The 22214-nt window shown below is 39.7% G+C and overlaps 1 long non-coding RNA gene across 1 annotated transcript in view; it reads right to left on the bottom strand.

Moving 5' to 3' along the window:
* Positions 1–22214, bottom strand: part of LOC107129871 (uncharacterized) — a 114577-nt gene that overhangs the window by 59282 nt on the left and 33081 nt on the right. The window lies entirely within an intron of this gene.

Raw genomic sequence — 22214 nt, 5'->3', positions numbered from 1 at the left:
TGGAACGTTGGCCGGGCGCGGTGGCTCATGCCTGTAATCCCAGCACTTTGGGAGGCCGAGGCAGGCGGATCATGAAGTCAGGAGATCAAGGCCATCCTGGCTAACATGGTGAAACCCCGTCTCTACTAAAAATACAAAAAAACTAGCCGGCCGTGGTGGCGGCGCCTGTAGTCCCAGCTACTCCGGAGGCTGAGGCAGGAGAATGGCATGAACCTGGGAGGCAGAGCTGGCAGTGAGCCGAGATCGCGCCACTGCACTCCAGCCTGGGCGACAGAGCGAAACTCCGTTTCAAAAAAAAACAAAAAAAGGAATGTTATGTTGTTCACTCTTAAAGTTTAAGGAGCATCTTGATATGTTTTAACATTATCATGGCAGGGAAATCTATAAAGAAGAAAAATATTTTTACATTAAACCTTTTCTAGAAATTATAAATAGAAAAATAATTTGATTTTTTTATCAAGAATGACACATCAAAATATATTATGTTATATTGCCAATCCGTTGAGACTGACTCAAAGGATTAAATATTGCCACTGTTGAAGATAATTATGAGCAACGCAAACCTTGTTTCTGACCCATTTTGATAGTTTTTATATACTCCTTTAAAATGATGAATGTTGCAGGTTAATAAAGTTAGTACCTTTAAAACTTGTTGAAATACCATTACAGAAGCCAAAACTAAAGACTCCCTGCCTCTGAAAAAAAGGGGATGTTTTTCTTCCTTTCCTTTTATTTTTGGTTTACATATTTAATTATAACCTGTAACACTATATTATTTATTCAAAATTGCTTCTAGACATATCATTGATCAATATTGTCCTATCCAGATGTCATCAAAAACGCTGATTAGAGGTGCCTAGTGCTCTCCTACTCCACAAAGGACCAAAACAATTAGAAAAGAACACATCAAATAGAGTATAATAGGAGAAAACACTGGAATTCAGCAAGAAAGCGATAAAGACCTTCTGATGCATGGAGACTGGAGATGGCAGCATAAAGAGGGAAGTGAAGGGCCTGGCTGGAATTGGCTCATCCCAAGAGACACTCCTCACCACAGAGAAAGAGGTAAGTTGAGCCCCAGGAATAAGTTTATAGAAATAAATGCCTGCATTAAAAAAGTAGAAAGATTTCAAATAAACAATCTAACAAGGCACATCAATGAACTAGTAAAGGAAGAACAAACTAAACCCAAAATTTAAAACTAGAAAATAAATAAAGATCAGAGCAGAATTAAACATAGTAGAGACTTAAAAAAATTATAAAATATCGATGAAATGAAAAGTTGACATTTTGAAAAGATAAACAAAAATTGATAAATTATTAGCTAAACTGGGAGAAGACCCAAGTAAATAAAATCAGAAACAAAAAAGAAGACTAACAACTGAGACCACAGAAATACAGACAATCATCAGAGACTATTATGAACAATCATCCACCAGCAAATGAGAAAAACTAGAAGAAATGAATAAATCCCTGCACACATAGAACCTACCAACATGAAACCATGAAGAAAAAGAAAAACCTCAGCAAACTAATAATGGGCAATATGACTGAAGCCATCATCAAAAGTCTCCCATCAAAGAAAAGCCCGGGACCTGGGGGCTCCACTGCTGAATTCTACCAAAGATTTAAAGAAGAACTAACATCAATTTGACACAAGCGCTTCAAAAAAATGGAAGGGAAAGGAACTTTTCCAAACTTATTCTAGAAAGTCAGCATTACTCAGCTACCCAAACCAGGTCAGGACACAACAACAACAGCGACAAAACTGCAGGTCAGTATCCCTGATGCACACAAATGCAAAAATCCTGAACAAAATACCAGCACACTGAATCTAACAGCACATCAAAAAAATGATACACCCATGTTCAAATGGGATTAGTCCTAAAAACGCAAGGATGTTTCAGTACATCCAAATCAATAAATGTGATACATCATATCAACAGAATTAAGGTCAAAAGCCAGAGAATCATCTCAATAGATGCAGAAAAAGCACCTGATAAAACTCAACATCCCTTCATGATAAAAAAACTCTCAATAAATTAGACATAGAAGGAGTGTACCTCAACATACTAAAGGCCATGTAACAAATGCACAGCTGACAGCATACTGAATGGGGAAAACCTTTTCCTTTAGGAACTGGAACCAGACAAGAATGTCCATTTTCAATACTCTTATTTAACACTGTACTGGAATTTCTAGCCCCGGCAGTTAAGCAAGACAAAGAAATACAATACAGCAAAATTGGAAAACAGAAAATGAAATTGTCCCTCTTTGCAGATAACGTAATCTTATATAGAGAAAAACCTAGAGACTTCACCACAGAACTCTTGGAACTGATCAATAAGTTTGGTAAAATTGCAGAATATAAAATCAACATATAAGAACTAATAGCAAGTCTATATACGAATAACAAACTAGCTGAAGAAATCAAAAAAGCAATCCCATTTATAATAGTGACAAAAAATAAAATAAAGTACGTAGAAATAAACTTAACCAAGGAGATAAAAGACCTCTACGATGAAAACTACAAAACACCAATGAGATAAATTGAAGACGACACACCCACCAAAAAAAGAAAACTTCCATGTTCAGATTGGGACAGTCAATATCGTTAAAATGACCATCTTAATCAAAGCAAGATATACTTTTTTTTTTTTTTTTTTGAGATGGAGTCTCACTCTGTCACCCAGGTTGGAGTGCAGTGGCATGCTCCTGGCTCACTGCAAGCTCCACCTCCCGATTTCACGCCATTCTCCCGCCTCAGCCTCCCAAGTAGCTGGGACTACAGGCGCCGCCACTATGCCTGGCTAATTTTTTTGCATTTTTAATAGAGATGGGGTTTCACTGTGTTAGCCAGCATGGACTCGATCTCCTGACCTTGTGATCTGCCCACCTCGGCCTCCCAAAGTGCTGGGATTCCAGGCGTGAGCCACTGCGCCCGGCCAAAGCAAGCTATACATTTAGTGCAATTCCTATTGCTACCAAAGCACAGGGGTTCAGTCTCGGTCCTGCTGCTGCCACACAGAAAGCCAATCACTGAGACAGTGAGTATTGCCAAGGAAGAAGGCTTTTAACTGAGTGCTGCAGCAAAAGAGATGGGAGATTAGTCTCAAATCCAGCTCCCTGACTGGCTATAACTAGTGGTTTATATAAGCAAGGAAGAAATGTGACAATGTCTAAGAAAAGGGAGGAACTAGGGAGGGGCACGAAAGTAATCATGAAGTATGAGGGGTTTGGCATCTCACTGTCTGGATGTGGTGATCAGGTGAGTTTCAGTTCTTCGATACTTTTCTTGAGAGCCCTGAATGTCATTCCTGAGGAAGGAACACAGATAAATGCAAGCTTCAAGCTTTAAGAACAGAAGGATCAAATTCTATGCTTATCCGAAACAAACTATCTGTGAGACTGTTGGACTGGTTTCTCTAGCAAAATACCAATAATATTCTTCACAGAAATAGAGAAAATATTCTAAAACTTGTATGGAACCACAAAATACCCTGAATAGCTAATGCAATTCTAAGCAAAAGGAACAAAGCTGGAAGTATTATACCACCTGTCCTCAAAATATACTACAAAGCTCTAGTAATCAAAACACCATGACACTGGTATAAAAGCAGACACACAAACCAATGGAACAGACTAAAAATCCCAGAAATAAATTCCCTTATTTACTGTCACCTGACTTTTTTACAAAGTCACCAAAAATGTCAAAAAGTGGATATCCATGTGCAGAAGAATAAATCTAGACCCCCCCCCACCATACATAAAAATAAATTCAAAATGGATTAAAGACTCAAGTTTAACACCCAAAACTATACAATTCCTAGAAGAAAACATAGGGGAAACACTTCAGGATATGAGACTGGGTGAAGATTTTATAGGTAAGACTTTACAAGTACAAGCCACAAAAATAAAAATAGACAAATGAGATTATATCAAACTGAAAATCTTATGTACAGCAAAAGAAGTAATCAACAGAATAGAAAGACAACCTGTAGGATGGGAGAAAATATTTGCAAACTATTCATCCAACAAAAGATTAATGTTCAGAATATACAAGGAATTCAAACAACAGCAAAAGAATTAAAAAGTCAAAAAAATCTGATTTTACAGTGGTCAAAAAATCTGAAAGACATTTCTCAAAAAGGGACGTACAAATGGGCAAAAAGAACATTTAAAAAATTAACATCACTAATCATTATGGGAATGCAAATCGAAACCACAATGAGATATTCTCTTATCCCAGTTAAAATGGCTACTATCAAAAAGACAAAAATAACAGATGCTGGTGAAGATGCAGAGAAAAGGGAGCTCCTACATACTGTTGGTGGGATTGTAAATTAGTATGGCCATTATAGAAAACCGTATGGAGTTTCCTCAAAAAACTAAGAATAGAACTACCATATGATCTAGCAATCCCTCTACTGGCTATTCATCCAAAAGAAAGAAAATCAGTATCTCAAAGAGATATCTGCACTCCCATGTCTACTGAAGCACTATCCACAACCGCCAAGATATGGAGTCAGCCTAAAAGTGTATCATCAAATGAATGGATAAAGTGTGGTAACTACACACAATGATATACTATTCAGTCATAAAAAAAGAATGAAGTCTTGTCACAGCAACAAGGATGAGCCTGGAGGACATTATGTTAAATGAAATAAGTCAGACACAAAAAGATAAATACCACATGTTCTCAACCATATATGGGAGCTAAAACATTGAGCTCTAGAAGCAGAGAGTAGAATTTATTGTATATTTTCAAATAGCTAGAAAAGAGGATTTTGAATATTCCCAACACAAATGATAAATTCTTTGTGTCACAGATGCTAGATATGCTAATTACCATAATATGATAATTATACATCATATCCATGTATGGAAATATCACTTTTTATTCTGAAATATGCACAATAATTACATGTCAATTAAAAATGATTTTTAAAAATACAACTAAATTTGAGAGCGGGGGTGGAAATACAGGTTGCAAGTGACTGGAGCTGAAGTCCCACGGAAGGAAATTCAGTGGCGAGAGGATCCATGAAGATTCGCTGCCAAGGCACCTGGAGTTGCTCCAGTCCCTCCTGCTTCTCTATTTTACCACATCTCTGTGAGAGAGCTTAGTGTTCTTTCAACAGGTTCACTCAGATTCGCTTTTTGTTTAAATCTAGTCAGAGTTGGTTCTTTTGCTTTAAACCAAAAGCAAAACTAAAATACACAGCAAGTTGGAATGAAGCAAACTGAAAATGAATAGTAGACTTTGATAAAATGCCTTCCTGGGTTTTGCAAATAGCTGTCAATAATACCTAATCTAATATCTTGAAATAAAGTGTGGTATTTAATTAACAAAAAGTATCCTCTCTGCTGCCCAGGATTATGGTTCTCTCACTTTAGTGTATATGAGAACCACGTGAAGTGATGGGTAAAGCACAGGTTCCCAAGCCTCCAAAGGCTCTGATTCCCCGATCTTAAGTGGGGTCTGTGTCTTTAACAAGATCCCAGCTGGGCTCGGTGGCTCATGCCTGTAATCCCAGCACTCTGGGGAGGCCGAGGTGGGCAAATCATTAGGTCAGGAGATCAACACCATCCTGGCCAACATGGTGAAACCCTGTCTCTACTGGAAATACAGATATTAGCTGGGCATGGTGGCATGGGTGCCTGTAAATCACAGCTACTTGGGAGGCTGAGGCAGGAGAATCGCTTGAACCAGGGAGTAGAAGGTTGCAGTGAGCCGAGATCACGCCACTGCACTCCAGCCTGGCGACAGAGCAAGACTCCATCTCAAAAACAAAAATCAAAAAAAAAAAAACAAAAAAAAGATACCTATATGATTCTGAGTTAGCATTGTGCTTTTAAGACTACAGACACAATTATTACAAATTAAAAAATAATAATGTGCCTTGTTTTAGGTGAAATAACTCTTAACAGATTTTTTCTTAATGGAAAAGTCACAAATGGTAACACAGACTCTAGAAGCCTTGGGAAGGAAGGAGGGGAATGGTCAAAGTACAGAACTGTTGGTTCAAATATTCAAAAAGAAATGTCCAGAAGACAGCTTGGAAATTCTAGATCTGATCACAGCATGGAGGTCCTGCTGGCTACTTTGATTTGAGAGTCATGCGTGTGAATGTCACCCTGAGAACAGGAATCTTCTAGCAACTGTAGTGATGGATGAGCGAGGAAAGGTGGACCTCAGCAACACCATATAGAGGCAGGAGCATGGGAGAAAGGAGCCTGGGATTGGTAACGGTGGGTAACAAGAGAGGCAGAAATAAAACACAGCAGTATGTTTTCACGGAAGCCACAACAGGACCTGCAATCAAGAATGGATGATAGGGCCGGGCGCGGTGTGTCACGCCTGTAATCCCAGCACTTTCGGAGGCTGAGCCAGGTGGATCACGAGGTCAGGAGATCAAGACCAGCTTGGCCAAGATGGCAAAACCCCGTCTCCACTAAAAACACAAAAAAATTAGCTGGTGTGGTGATGGGTGCCTGTAATCCCAGCTACTGGGGAGGCTGAGGCAGAGAACTGCTTGAACCCAGGAGGTGGAGGTTGCAGTGAGCCGAGACTGTGCCACTGCACTCCATTCTGGGAGACAGAGCAAGACTCAGTCTCAAAAAAAAAAAAAAGAATGAGTGATACCTGTAGCCTGTCATTAAATGAATAACTAAATAGGTGGGAAGGAACATCTCTTTCCTACAGTGGTTTCTAGCCCTGGACCACGCTCTTTACACCTATGAATACATTTCAAAAATGCAATTCCTGTAGGATGCATATAAAATTAGAATTCCTATTTACAGTTGATGAAACAGAAGCAAAAAGGAAGATTAAATAAACTGCCCAAGTTTACCTAGAAAATAAGTGTTGGGGCCAGGATCAGAGCCCAGGCAGTCTGGCTTTGGAGATAGAGCTCTGAAGACAGATCTAGGCTGCCTCTCATCTGCAGAGAAGTCTCAGGAAGAGGAGAAGAGGGCACGTGCTGTTGGCTCCAGGAGAATAGGTGTGTGCAAGTCAGAGCACACACAGGCCCTTGGGGACTCAATGGTAAAAGGTAGGAGATGGTGCGGACTGCTTCGTGAAATCTGTGGTGAGGTAGAAAAGAGAGATGAGTGTAACACTGTAGGCTGTGGGGCCTGAACAAGCTTAAAGAGTAAGAAAAAGGAGCCAGAAGGCGGAGGGAGAAAAGCTGAGGTGAAGAGGAGGAGGAGATAATTATACAAAGTTTCTGAAGTGGTGGAAGGAGAAAGATTGGAAGTCACAGATGGAAGAGTTATTCTTGAAATGAAGGATCAACATCTCCATTGTAAAGTGGAAAGGAAAGAAGTTAAAAGACTTATGGGGGACACCATTTTCTTGTCCTCAGTAATTTAAAAGCATCAATCGATCATCTTACAGCAGATACATAGATAGATAGATAGATAGATAGATAGATAGATAGATAGATTAGATAGATTAGATAGATAGATGATAGGTAGATAATAGATGAGATAGATGATAGATGATAGATACATTGATAGATGATAGATAAGATAGATGACAAATAGATGATATACAAGTAGATAGGTGATAGATACATAATAGGTGATAGATGATAAAGAGATAGATGATAGATAAGATGGATAAATACATGACAGATGATAAAGATATGACAGATTGATGATAAACAGATGATAGATAGACTATAGGTAAGAAAAAATGATGGACAGACAATAGATGATAGGTTGATAGCTGATAGAGACATGATTGAGGCAGATGACAGATAAATGAGAGATAATAGAGACATGATCAACAGGTGATAGATGATTGACATATAATAGATAGAGAGCTATAGAGATGTAGCCATAGATATAGATACAGACAGACATAGATACATGTGTAAACAATCAGAGCACAAACTATATGCAAGTGCTTTAATTTTAGGAAATTATATGACATTTACACCCAGTTACTAAGATAATTCAATTAAACTTTTCCACTCTTCCTATTCAAACTTTAAATTTATCACCTCTAACATCTTGTTATAAAGCTGTTTTTTTAAATCAAGTTTAGTTTTCTTCTGGGTTGAAAGGCACTCAAAAACTAATAACAAAAATATAACATTTCATTTCTTTTGATGCAATTAAGGTTTTCTTCTAATACACAGTTTAGGGCCTTGGAAATGTTCATCCATCTTAGATAATAGAATTCTAAACCAAACTTCCAGGGGTGCAATTTAATCAAGTAATTTCCCCCTTAAAATACCCAGTCTAATCAAGTGATATTTAATTTCCTCGCTTTGTATGAAAACATTTTCCTCCCATGCCACCTTTCTCTGTATTCCATGAACACATTATTCTAAAGCACTGTGAAGCCCCCAAATGAAAGCACGGCACAGACATGAGGAACAGGGACCACCCCCACCTGTGTTCTGGTGCACCTGTCCCTTTCTATGTGTGCCTTTCATCACTAGGTTGACTCTTCCCATCTCTTTGAAGACAGCTACTATTTTCTACATGGTTCACTCTGTACTATAAAAGTTAAAAAAGTAAACATGATGTTACGGAAAGTGTTTCCTTGGCCAAAGCAAATATATTGAACACAAAATACCCTCTGCATTCTTGGTTCACCCTGTTGTGTGACTGATGGTTACCAGCATGTTGAGTGAAATGGCTACGCTCAGTACCACAGTGAGATGCAAATGATTCCCTTTGTGAAAGACAGACAGACTTACTGTGTAATTTTCTTTGTTTTGATGGCCATTGGCGCCATTAAATTGATAGTTATTCCTAACAGACGACTGCTGTTTGAAAATAGAACAGCCAACAGCCTTGTCCATAACCAGTGGTCAAAGTACCTTAGGGGGCCAGGCAAAACAGGACATTAGAAACTGGGAAGTGGCCATTTGTAGTGACTTTTCCCTACTACACAACAAGGAAAGAGCAGATACTAACAAGCCTTGCCCAGAAAGGATCACACTGTAGGGATCATTACCTCTTCAGATGCATGCAGCAGGGTCAGTCCTAGTCCTTCTCCGGGGAAGCATGTGAGCATCATTTATCTCATGACCGGAATCCTGGAATGCACAGTTCCGGAGACATGCCACCCAGAATCACAGTGTGCATTCACAATGCGAGGTAAACGAGGGCTGGGAGCAGAGACTCTGCATAGTGCTCAGACAACATGCTGCACAAATACAGAGCACAGAGCAGGGCACAATGAGAAGGAAAAGTCCACTGTGAAAACCTAGAAGATCCAGAATCTTACTGAACCCAGAGAGAGGGCAGAGCAGGACTAGAGATGGAAGACTGAGGCCTTGAAGAGGATTCTCAGGCTCCGAGAAAGCCCAGGAGTGAACTTCTCCCTGAAGACTCTGCCGAGTGCAGGGGCCTTCTGTGCAGGCTAAGGTGCTCACCGAAGGGCTACAGGCTACACTCAGCAGAGCGGAAGGCCCCATCAGTGGCACCCTGACAGGAGACCAGACACAAAAATATCAGACCCTTGCATTTCAAACAATAAAAGTCAAAGCTCCGTACAAGCCTCTCTGACTTCAGTCTTTCTCCTTCCATTAGATTTAGAGAGGTCAAGCTGCGATATCAGAAAATACAGGGCAGTAGAACAAGACAGATCTGGTGGACACCTTCGCACTAAGGACGCAGCCATCCTTCACGGTGGGAGACACTGTTTCTTTCCCCTCGTGTTTGGGGAAGGAAATCCGAGATGAGGTACGTGCTCGCGCTCGTGCTCGCTTGCTGGCTTGGCACCCATTGAATAACAAGTCAAGATCGGCCATCTTAAAGATATAGGACTGGCTAAGAATATGGGCTAATGACAATTTATACTCAGCTCTCATTCCCTGAATATTTTTCAAAAGAAAAGAAATAGGGCGAAGGACCTTGGAAGTGAGTCCCTTGGTAATTAAGCGTGCAGTGGGAGGAAATAGGAAGAGCTAGTGCATGTTTTGTGGTAATTAAGTTACGCAGTATAGGGGCCTGGGTGCAGTGGCTCACGCCTGTAATCCCACCACTTTGGGAGGCTGAAGCAGGAGGATCACCTGAGGTCAGGAGTTCAAGACAAGCCTGGCCAACATGGTAAAACCCCATCTTTACTAAAAATGCAAAAATTAGCAAGGCATGGTGGCGGGTGCCTGGAATCCCAGCTTCTAGGGAGGCTGAGGCAGGAGAATTGCTTGAACCTGGGAGGCAGAGGTTGCAGTGAGCCAAGATCATGCCACTGCACTCCAGCCTGGGCGACAAAGTGAGATTCCGTCTCAAAAAACAAATTAAAAAAAAAAGTTATTCACTATAGAAAAACAATGTGCAGGAACCATCTTGAGTTTTGCTCTAATGTAATGACTAATTATCACTCTCTTTCTCCTTCCGCATGCTTCGGAAGTCCAATATCCCATAGCTAGAGCCTCTGTGACACTGTACGTCGTGTGTGTGTGTGTGCGCACGCATGCACGCACATCTTTCAGTTAGTGTCTTATGAACAGCTGCTTAAATAAAATTTTCTATCCATATTGTAGATCCTGAATGTGAAAGGGCACCACCAGGAAGACGTTTGTTGGTAGGACACATCTATGGCATATTCAGAGTGGTTGGAAAGGTGGTTTACTGACCCACAACAGAGCAGGCGGTCGGGGTGAGACACAGGGCTGGAAAACGCTAACAGATAAAGCAAAGTCAGATGGGAGGCGGGATGTTCCGTTTCAGAATTTTAGGTGGAGTTTCCATGAATTCAGCATTGTTCATTCATTTGGGTCACAAAGTGATATGCCAGCTCCGAAGTTTCCCCTGCCATCTCCCTTCCACGCTACAGAATGTTAAAGGAATAATACATATCAACTTTGTGAGGATGCCTAAATTTCAAATCCAACTTTCCACTGTGATTTTCCAATAACTTCTTTACATTAGAAATGCCATCCATTTTTATTCATTTATTTATTTAGAAACAATGTCAAACGCCGACTATGTTCCAAGTACTGTTGTAGCAGCTGAGAACACTGCAATGAACAAAACAGATAAAATAGGGAAATGGGTTTCAGCTCATCGATGACTACATAAAAATCTATAGCGCTGATTTCTTTCATACGTCCCTTCTGTTTCTGATCGAACCCTAACCTCAGTTCCCCCTTGAGGACCCTGCTGATGTTTCATAACTCCCTGTGGTAGGCTGGACCCTACCCCCCACCCCACGATAGCCAGTTCCTAATCCCTAGAGCCCTAGAACCTGGGGAAATTTCCTTACATGGTGTGATGAGTAGACTGGACTCCCTCCTTTTTTTTTTTTTTTTTTTTTTGAGGCAGGGTCTCACTCTGTCACCCAGGCTGGAGTGCAGCGGTGTGAGCTCGGCTCACTGCAGCCTCTGCCTCCTGGGCTCAAGTGATTCTCCTGCCTCAGCCTCCCAAGTAACTGGGACTGCAGGCATGTGCCACCACCCCTGGCTAATGTGTGTATTTTGGTAGAGACAGGGTTTCACCATGTTGGTCAGGGTGGTCTCGGACTCCTGGCCTCAAGTGCTGGGCCCCACAAAGTTCTGGGCCTCAGCTTCCCAGCTAGGATTACAGGCATGAGCCACCAGGACCAGGCTGGCCCCATTTCTTGATGTTTGACTACTGACAGCTTCTAGACCTCACCCCTTGGAATCCCTTTATGCCCACATCTGGATAAGCCAACAGGAAAGGCAGGGAGTCCCCTCCCTTTGCACTGGTGGGAGAGTCAAACCGTACAAGCCCTTCCCACACATGGGAACTCTGACCCCACCCCAGCCCCACCCCTAACCATTATAACACCTCGGGCCAGTCTTCCCTTGCTTTCTTAGGTCACATTGGATCTGCTTATGAGGCCAACCTGCTATCTCCAGAAGCCTGAAGTATGTGAGTAATGAACCTTTCATACCCCCTTAGCTTGTGTGTGGCATCATCAGCCTCAATATTCAAATCAAACCTCAGGGGCCCATATGTCTTTGCAGGTGACCATAATATATGGCAAGAAAACAAAGCCTTTGCAGATGTGATTAAGTTCTCAAGATGCGGAAATTGTCCTGGATTGTTCACATGGACCCTAAATGCAATCACACATATTCTGTTACGAGATGAGGAGGGAGATTTTAGGGCACACAGAGGAGAAAGGGACATGAAGACAGAGCAGAGGGAGATCAAAAAATGTTGACCTTAAAGATTGGAGTGATGTGGCCACAAGCCAAAGAATGCTGGCAGTCACCAGATGCTGAGACACAAGGAACCAGTTTCCTTATGGAGCCACCAAGGGAGGGTGACAGTGCTGACACATTGATTTTGGCCCAGTGATACTGACTGCAGACTTCTGGCTTCCATAATTGTGAGAGAATAAATGTTTGTTGATTGAAGCCATCAAGTTCGTGGTGTTTTGCTACAGAAGCCCTAGGAAAGTACTACACTGTCAACCAATGGCCGTTTTTCCCTTTCACACCCTGCACACTACTGGGCTGCCTCAAGCCCATTTGCCCTGGTTCCCGCTAAAAGCTCCATCAAAGCTCATGTCAGGGGACTGGGCCTTCTGTCACTCTCCCTAGTCATTTGCCATCCCCTTCATTATGGGTGGTTCTTGTGTCTAGCTTGCTGTTTTTCTCGCCGTCACTATTCCTGGTGATTTTCCTACCCAGGTAAACAATCTGTCTTAGTCCACTCTGGCTGCTGTAACAAAATACCATAGATTGGGTGGTTTGTGAACAACAGAAATGTCTTCCTCACAGTTCTGGAGGCTGAAGAGTTTGAGATCCAGGTGCCCACTCCCTTTGTCCTTCACAGTTACGTAGATGGACCTTGCACATCACATCTTGCTTGGCATCTGCCTCTCAAACACAAATATGGTTCACCTGTGCCTGATGCTAATATTTCTCCTTCCTCCCACTATAGCAGCGAGAGGTTGCTGTGTTTAAAACAGAAGACCAGTGGTGTCCTATGACCCTTATAACCAAGTCTAAACATGGCCACAAAAGCTTTAATATATGGCAACTTCTCCAAATGTCTCCTTTGCTTCTCTACCCCTGTTACATTGGCCTCCTTGCTGTTACTGGGATTCCCATGGCATAGACCAGACCCACCTGTGCACATCTTTCTTCCTACAGAGATCAGCCACATTCTTCTCTGAGATACACATACTCCATGTGGCCAGTCCTTCATTTGCGTCCCTGCCTTCCCCCGTAGAGACCTCCCTGATGCCGACTCTTTCTAAAACAGGAAGTGTTTTCCACAAATGTCACTTGAGACATAAATCAAATGTATTTAAATATCCAAATATGCAGGCACTTTTCCAATCAAATAATCCTTGAATAAACCCCAACTAAATGTCAAGCAAGGACATAAAATAAAGGGATAGGACTTTTGATAGCACAACATATTAGATATTCACATTCTCTGGGAAATATTTTCTTCTGAGATTAAAGTTGCGCTTTTCTTCAAATCGTAAGAGATTGAATATTATTTCCACTATCTATCAGTTATTTGTAAAGTAAAACAAAAGCACTGTGCAAATGGATGCAAATGAACTGTGACTATTTGTGTTTGTTTTGTATCCTGACTATACACTGACCATAGTTTTCATTTTAATAACCTTTCTGGTAGCTCTCTGAGAGCACTGTTAGAGACAAAAGTTCTTCAGAAAAGCACACATTATTAAGATAAAGATTTGATAAAGTGTTTATTATCTTTGTGGCCAAACTTTAAGGATTCATGCCTGACATTGATTTAAGAGTATTTGTTAAAAGTGGTCAAAATGTGATTTATTTCCAAATGTCTTCTATTGTGTCATCTGATATTATCTATAATTTTTAAAAATCGTATTATGGAACTATGTGCTTGGCATGTACTATCAAGAGTCAAATTTCAATACATGGATTACCAAGAAAATACCCTCAGGCACTGAAGTGTACTAAAGATGAGTCGTTTTATAACCTGATATGTACCCAGAACATTCAAGCAGAGAAAACGTTCAAGCATCAAAAAGGAATTGATTTAATAGTGCTCTTTATGAATAAGATTTGCTTTAACTTTCACCTCTGTTTTGTATTTGGGCAAATTCAGACTTTGAGTCATATTTTCTTTCTTAGAATAGACTTTCTTATTGAAAAGTGATACAACTTTAAAAGGGAGAATACTGGAGACGTCACCTGACCCAGTCACCCTGTTGTAAAGTGAATTAAATAAGGTCTTGAGAAGTAGGGAACTTGCTTAAAGCCACAGAGCTAATGGAACTTAATCAACATGCACTGTTTGGAGATTGAACCCCCGTGTAATAACTTCTAGTTAATGTGTTTTCATGAAGCTGTGGTGTTTTGATATAACAGTTTTATGAAAGAATGAGTCACTCAATTTTCCCTCCAAATATTTACATAGCAAACCTCATACAAGACAAAGTTTCTGGCTCAAAGAGCTTTGGATTTAATTTAAAAGATAAGACACATTCACAGAAACTAGTAACAATAAAGTAATGTGACGTGATTAGTATAGATATTGTAACATCTAAGTTGTCTGATTACCATTCTAATGACATTTCAAACACAAAGAAAATACACGTACATATAATATCAAGAATATTGAGAGGCTGGGTGCGGTGGCTCACGCCTGTAATCCCAGCACTTTGGGAGGCCAAGGCGGGTTGATCACCTGAGATCAGGAGCTTGAGACCAGCCTGGCCAACATGGCGAAACCCCATCTCTACTAAAAATACAAAAAGTTAGCCAGGCGTGGTGGCGGGCACCTGTAATCCCAGATACTCAGGAGACTGAGGCAGAGAATTGCTTGAACCCTGGAGGCAGGGGTTGCAGTGAACCAAGATCGCACCACTGCACCCCAACCTGGACTGGACAGAGCGAGACTCAGTCTCAAAAAAAAACAAAAAAAAAAAAAACAAAAAAAAAAACCACTCTGGAAACTTGTAACAAATAGTTTCGCTGATTCTAAATATGAAATCAAATTTCTATCCACTGACAGATTCAGGCCAAGTTTCATGAGGGGTTGAGCCCTGAAGCTCACAGAACACCTATGCTAAGACTTTACTCTGCTGAGACTCTGAAATTGTTGCATGGAAGTTCAGGAGGCAGGTTGGGGACTGGCCATACAAACCAGAGAAGACCCCAGAGGAAAGAGCTGGGGACATTTGTTATAGACCAGAGAAGGGCAAGCTGAGCTGCATTTGCAGAAGTGAGAGAGGGAATGGCTGGGCTTCAGTTTTAACCCTTTCAGTCTCACTAAAGCTGCAGCAATCATTGATGATTTAAAAGGCAAGCACGTGCTCTGGGAGGAAGGCCTGATAGAATGGAAGGAGTTCCCTGGTTAGGTGAGACGGTTTTTGTGTGCTAATACATAATGTATTTGTGCAGCCAGTCAGCGTTTTTATTCTCATTTGTAGCACACTTTCTCCTTTTTCAGGTGCATTTTACAAGAGTTGCTAATTTTTTTCCAAGAAAAACAAGTTATTTTGTAATCATTCACATTTTATATTCTAACCCACTGATTAAGGAAAGAGATACTATGTCATCTGATCAAAAAAACTGCATTTATGTTCACAAATATATTGATAAACAAAGTATCAAATGCTTTTTCTAATGATGCAATTTTTTTAGATTTGATCAATATTTCTTATTGCCTGAAGTAGAAATACTCCGAAATCTATTCCTCAAATGTAATAAAGTACTTTCTCAGGTTTTTAACCAGAACATATATGGTAACATCTATTAACATAATTTTATTTATTTTATTTTTTATTTATTTATTTTTGAGATGGAGTCTTGCTCTGTCACCCAGGCTGGCTCGTTCTCAGCTCACTGCAACCTCCGCCTCCAAGGTTCAAGCGATTCCCCTGTGTCAGCCCCCCGAGTAGCTGGGATTACAGGCATTCACCACCATGCCCGGCTAATTTTTGTGTTTTTAGTAGAGACAGGGTTTCACTGCGTTGGCCAGGCTGGCCTTGAACTCCTGACCTCAGGTGATCCACCTGCCTCAACCTCCCAAAGTGCTGGGATTACAGCCGTGAGCCACCACGCCCAGCCTACAATTTTTAAAAATACATAGACAGTAGACTATGTAAAAGCAAGCAACCCTCACTCATTAAACTTTCAACGAAAATGCTTTCAGTTGAGAGGCTACGCATGTTTGGAGGTGGGGATATATTGAAACTCTAGTTTCTGATCAATTTTGCTATGAACACAAAACTGCTTTAAAAATAAAGGCTGTTTTAAAATATCTTAAAAATGATATTTACATTTAAAGTTAAACCTCAGGTCAGATAATAAATCATGTAGTTGTTGAATTATCATTATCGTTCACTTATTAGCCAAGAGAAGAAACACTGGTTGTATATTTAAATGGTATGCTAGATTAGTAAGGTAAAAATATGTTACATATTTTGATTTTTAAAAGTGCATCAAATAGCAGATATCCAGAAAAGTCACAAGACTGTTGAAAGATATAATCATTTCCTTCAAAATGTTGAATATTTTCTTAACAATAAATAGTAAGAGCTAAAATTCATAAAGTATTAACTTTTTATTTATTTATTTATTTGAGACTAAATCTTGCTCTGTTGCTCAGGTTGGAGTTCAGTGGTGCAATCTCGGCTCACTTCAAGCTCCACCTCCCGGGTTCAAGCAATTCTCCTGCCTCAGCCTCCTGAGTAGCTGGGATTACAGGTGCACGCCACCATGCCTGGATAATTTTTGTATTTTTAGTAGAGATGGGGTTTCATCATGTTGGCCAGGCTGGTCTTGAACTTCTGACTTCAGGTGATCTGCTCACCTCGGCCTCCTAAAGTGCTGGGATTACAGGCGTGAGCCACTGTGTCCAGCCTATAGAGTATTAACTTTGAGGTAAGTAGAATTATTATGCCTATTTTACTATTGAGGAAGTCAGGGCTTAGACAAAGATTAAGGCTTCTGTGCCATCCAAGGTCACAGAAATACGGACCCTAGAGACTGAGTTCAAACCTCCCACCTGCCTTCAGAGACTACACACTTAAGCACTGCAGATATGCTGCTCTCCTGGACAGGTAAAATATGTTGAAAAGATAACCGGTGATTAATTTTAAATTATAACAGACTATTATAATTGGCTGATCTTATCATTGATAACCTTTGTTAACATAAAAATATTATTGAAATAGTTGACTTTAGTGAATTCTCTATAAATAATTTCAAAAGTAACAGCATTTTCTGACAGAATTTTCCAGCACCAACACCTTACTGCTTCTTTTCTTTGATTTTGTTTTAAGTTACTTCAGACAGCAGATGAAGATGAGGCATGAGATTCTTACCTCCTTGTCAAATTATATTAATAGTTAAACCTAATCCAAAGGAGATGGTCTATGTTCATTGAAAAATAGCTATTAAAATTCCCTTTAGAGTAAACCCAGCTCCCCTGAATCCAGTCATTTAAAGAGACTATATTTCCACTTCGGAACATACACACAACCTTGCGCTAAGGAAACCTGTGCTCTGCACATCAGGATTCTTGTGAAACTACATTTTCAGCAAATTGGTAACTAGGTGGTAAAATGGTATGAGAAGAAATGAAGAAAAAGCATATCTGTAATGCTGAAATTATTTTTTTAAAGGATGAGTTTTTAAGATACGGTTGCAACATCAGCTGTATCTGCACATATTCCGTGCAGCGGTCAGTGAAATCTATTACATACATACCTCAAGCAAATGTGTCACTTTTCCTTCAATCAGATGCATATTGCTAACTTTTAAATCTGCCTTTTCTTGCCTTGAAATTTGAGGCAGTTTCTGATCTTCACCTCTTTACAGCCCTTTTGCCATCTTCCATTTGCAGAAATATAAAAGTGAATACAAAATTCAAAACTCACAGAAAAAATATAATGGGGTAGGATGTGCACTTACACTAACCTATGTCTGTTACTGCTTCCAGTTTAAGTGCATTTCTACGTTTAGCCTTACAACGGTCTGTTTTTGTACCAGTAGACACAGCATTGGCTGGCTCCGAATAAAAGCTGGAAACTTGTGAAAGGCACACACAGTTGAAGAAAGCAGCCTCTGGATTTAGAAAGACTATTCCAAGCTACAGCATTCCTTGTTCTGGGTTCAGAGAATCTTCATGTATTCCCTGAACACTGAAAAGAAAGCTGACCAACAGTGAGAAGACTAAGTGCAATGAAAAAGATATAAATATATACCATGCGAATGAAGAAAAAAAGAGGACTTTCAGTCAGAATGACCAGAATACTTCATAAATAAGAGATGTATGATCAGTTTCACGCCAGATAAATCCAATGTGGATGAATGAGAAGAAAAGCATCTTGGAGAGGGAAGCAGAGGTGGGAGCATGAGCAAAGTGATGTTAATCACAGAGCGGTGATCGTTCAGTCTTGTTTGTCATTGGGTAAGACACTTAAACTAGAACCAGCCTTCCAGGAACACTTCATTACAGAGTCACTGAATGAAAGAGCATTAAGTACTATGCAGATCCTTTACACTCTAGGAGGTGTGAAAGAAAATGGCAGATGACCACACCGGAAACATTATCTGAAAGCAGAAGACTGAGGTTCTTCAGTGTCACATGAAGGACTGTGAACTTCATTCAGCGGGCAATGGGGACTTGGAAGCTTGTGAGAAGTTGTGTAAACAGAACGATGCTTTAAAAAATAAACTGGTTGCCACAGATAAGATGAATTATAGTAAGAAGAAAAAGTTGAGCATCTAGAGAAGAATCCCAGTGAAATGAAATGAGTTTAAACCAAAGTCAATGGGATCCACATGGAGAAGAGAAAATGAATACAAGAGATGTAACAGAGGTTGGTAAGAAATTAACGGTGGTTCAATGCAGAGCATAAAAGGAAGAATGACAAGTATGAGAGTGGGAACTATGAATTTACATTAAAAAACATACACATAAGGATTGAAACATTTGGTTATATGATTTTGATTTACTCTGAGGCAACCTAATAGAAACATAAGAATAATGATAATATAATAATGATATTGATGATGATATAACAGTAATAGCTGAAATTTTCATATCAGTTAGTATGTACCAAGCCAACTATTAAAATGCCTTTCACTTATTAGCTCACTTAGAACATATGACTGAGTTCAGTAAACATGGATTTGGTTGTAATCAACATTAAGAGATGTAGCTGAGATAACAAGATTGATGAGAGAAAATTATTTTCACAGTAAGAAATGTCAGGCTTGATTATCAGGAGAAGAAACGATGATCTAAAGCAAATGCAAATGTGTTGAAAGCAAGGCTTCTGGCATGATATACTGTTCATCTATTGGATGTTATTTTCAATTTCAAAAACCATAAATTGCTAATTTGAAAAATACATGAAGAAGGCTGGGCATGGTGGCTCATGTCTGTAATCCCTGCACTCTGGGAGGCCAAGGTGGGTGGATCACAAGGTCAGGAGTTCAAGACCAGCCTGGCCAACATGTTGAAACCCCACCTCTACTAAAAATAAAAAATAAAACATGTATGTATATATATATTAGCTGGGCATGATGGTAGGCGCCTGTAGTCCCAACTACTCAGGAGGCTGCGTCAGGAGAATGGCTTGAACCTGGGAGGCAGAGGTTGCAGTGAGCTGAGATTGCGCCACTGCACTCCAGCCTGAGTGACAGAGCAAGACTCTGTCTCAAAAAAAAAAAAAAAAAAAAAAAAAGGAAAGAAAAGAAAAGAAAAGAAAATTACGGGAAGAAAATATGGAAAGGGAGGAGAAAGTATTTTTGAGAGTTTCAGAGAGAATATGGAAACAAGAGCAGAAACAGGGGAACAGAGGTGAAAGAGCTGGAGGGATGGCCACAGTGATGGAAAGTGCTTCCTGAATCGCATAGGAAGGAGGCTCTATGTTTCATGCTAAGATGAAGCTTAAGGTTGGCTGTGCTCTATTTAGAAATACTGTGGCTTGCCAGCTTCTATTCTACCCATCAACTAATGTCCATTCAAAGTGAAGCAGTGTTTCTAAAACCTCTTTTCCCGTCTTCGGCTATCTTTAAGGAGCTCAAGAAGGAGCTCACAGATAAAGTAGAATGTGAATCATACTCATTGATAAACAATTAGGAGGCTTTGGTTGAAAAAAATATCCCTCGAGCATAGATTTAATTAAGCAATTAGATTAATTAGAAGCATGTCACCAAAGGCTGGTCAGTTCTAAACTGAAGATACCACTTTGCCATCTGAACAAAATGTTCTGATTATTTACAAAACAGATGCTTGTTGCTGCATGAACATAGTTTAAATCACTTTCTGACAATACGTTAGTTGTTTAAGGGATAGCCTTTGCCAAAGTAAGGAAATTCAACTTAGTTACTCTTAATCTTTTGTCTCTCAAGATAGTGCCTAGAAATCCATCCACCCATTTATTTGGTCATTCATACCTAAATAGATTAAAAATAGTTATTGAGTACATCCCATTCATTCCAACTCCCATGTTATCGAACAACTTTGGACAAAATCCTATAAAGAAGCTAATTTACACCATAATAAATGTATGGTGTCCAGCTTTAAATCCATGTTAAATGTTACTCAGCAATATTTTATAGTAAAACATCCAACATGTAGATTCTTGATTATCGGAAAAAAATTGAAAAAGTTTAGAACTTAAACATCTCAGATTTTGAGGTAACATTACCTTTGACACTAGCCTTTTATAGAGGCAGTAATTAATGGCATCTCATAAATATATTAGTGATGCTTATTAAAGAATTTTATAAATACAGCATATGAGATTGGCATATTGAACTAAATGCAAATGAAATAGTAAATTTTCCTGAATGATCTTCATTTTAGTTTTTTAAATTTTCAGTATTTACAATATAGCTAAAAAGTTGCCTTAAAAATAGTTGCATCTGCAGTGGAACTGGGGGCTGAGATGGATGTTGAAGGCTGAGGAATTGAAAGCATTTTAAAATACTTTCAATGAGAGTAAAATTGTGGTGAAGGTATTTTAAACACCTTCAATGAGAGTAAAAGAAGGTATTTTAAAGTTACTTATGTTAGAAAAGAATAGGCAAAGTTCATTGCTACTTGACCATTCATCCAACAGATAGGTATTTCTTTATCTTCTACTATGTAGCAAACACTGTGATCATAATTGAAGAATAAGACTTGATTAAAGGCCTCAAGATATCACGAGCCAGGCCGACAAGTCAGCAGATGGTGTGGTGCTATGATACAGGCCGAGACACAGTGCTGGGGAGGGAGCAACTGACTAGGGAGTAATAAGGCAGAGCTCCACAAGGGAGTAAATTAAGCCGAGCCTTAAATAATGAATGGGAATTGCCAAATGAGGAAGGGAAAGGTCCAGATGGAAGGGATAATCAGAGGGAAGGTCTAAGGAAGGCATAATATAAGGAATGAAACATTCCAAGTCATGGTCAATGACATAAACATTGGGAATATGAGGTCAGAGGATTGGGTAGGCAACAGACAACTAAAAACCATGCATAAGGTAAGTAATTTAGACTTTATCAAATAGATGGGAAGCAAAGGCAATTTTAAGGAAGAGATTAACATTCTTGCTTTCTAGTATAGGATTGGGGAGCAAAGGAGAGGAGAAATTAGCAGGAGATTTTATGAGTCCTTATGTGTTAGGTGAGTCTCTTGAAGGCAGATGGTTGCTGAAGGCTTATCCATTCTGCACTTCTGTATCTTTTAAGTGGAGCATTTAGGCCATTTATATTCGATGCTAGTATTGAGATGTGAGGTATCATTCCATTCATTGTGTTATTGTCACCTGTATACCTCGGTTTTTCGTTTTGCTTTGTTTTGTTAGTTGTATTTTTGTTTCATAGGTCCTGTGAGATGTATGCTTTAAAGAGGTTCTGTTTTGATGTGTTTCCAGGATTTGTTTCAAGATTTAGAGCTCCTTTTAGCAGTTCTTGTAGTGCTGGCTTGGTAGCGGCAAATTCTCTCAGCATTTGTTTGTCTGAAAAGTACTGTATCCTTCCTTCATTTATGAAGCTTAGATTTGCTGGATACAAAATTCTTGGCTGATAATTGTTTTGTTTAAGGAGGCTTAAGATAGGGCCACAATCCTTTCTAGCCTGTAGGGTTTCTGCTGAGAAATCTGCTGTTAATCTGGTAAGTTTTCCTTTAGAGGTTATCTGTTTTTTTGTTGTTGTTGTTTGTTTGTTTGTTTTGCCTCACAGCTCTTAGGATTCTTTCCTTTGTCTTAACTTTAGATAACCTGATGACGATGTGTCTGGGCAATCATCTTTTTGTGATGAATCTCC

The sequence above is a fragment of the Macaca fascicularis genome, chromosome 5 (genome assembly GCF_037993035.2).
Source record: "Macaca fascicularis isolate 582-1 chromosome 5, T2T-MFA8v1.1".
In the NCBI taxonomy this organism is placed as follows: Eukaryota; Metazoa; Chordata; class Mammalia; order Primates; family Cercopithecidae; genus Macaca; species Macaca fascicularis.
The sequence above is the reverse complement of the archived record's forward strand: the minus strand, read 5'-3'. Positions and strand labels throughout refer to the sequence as shown.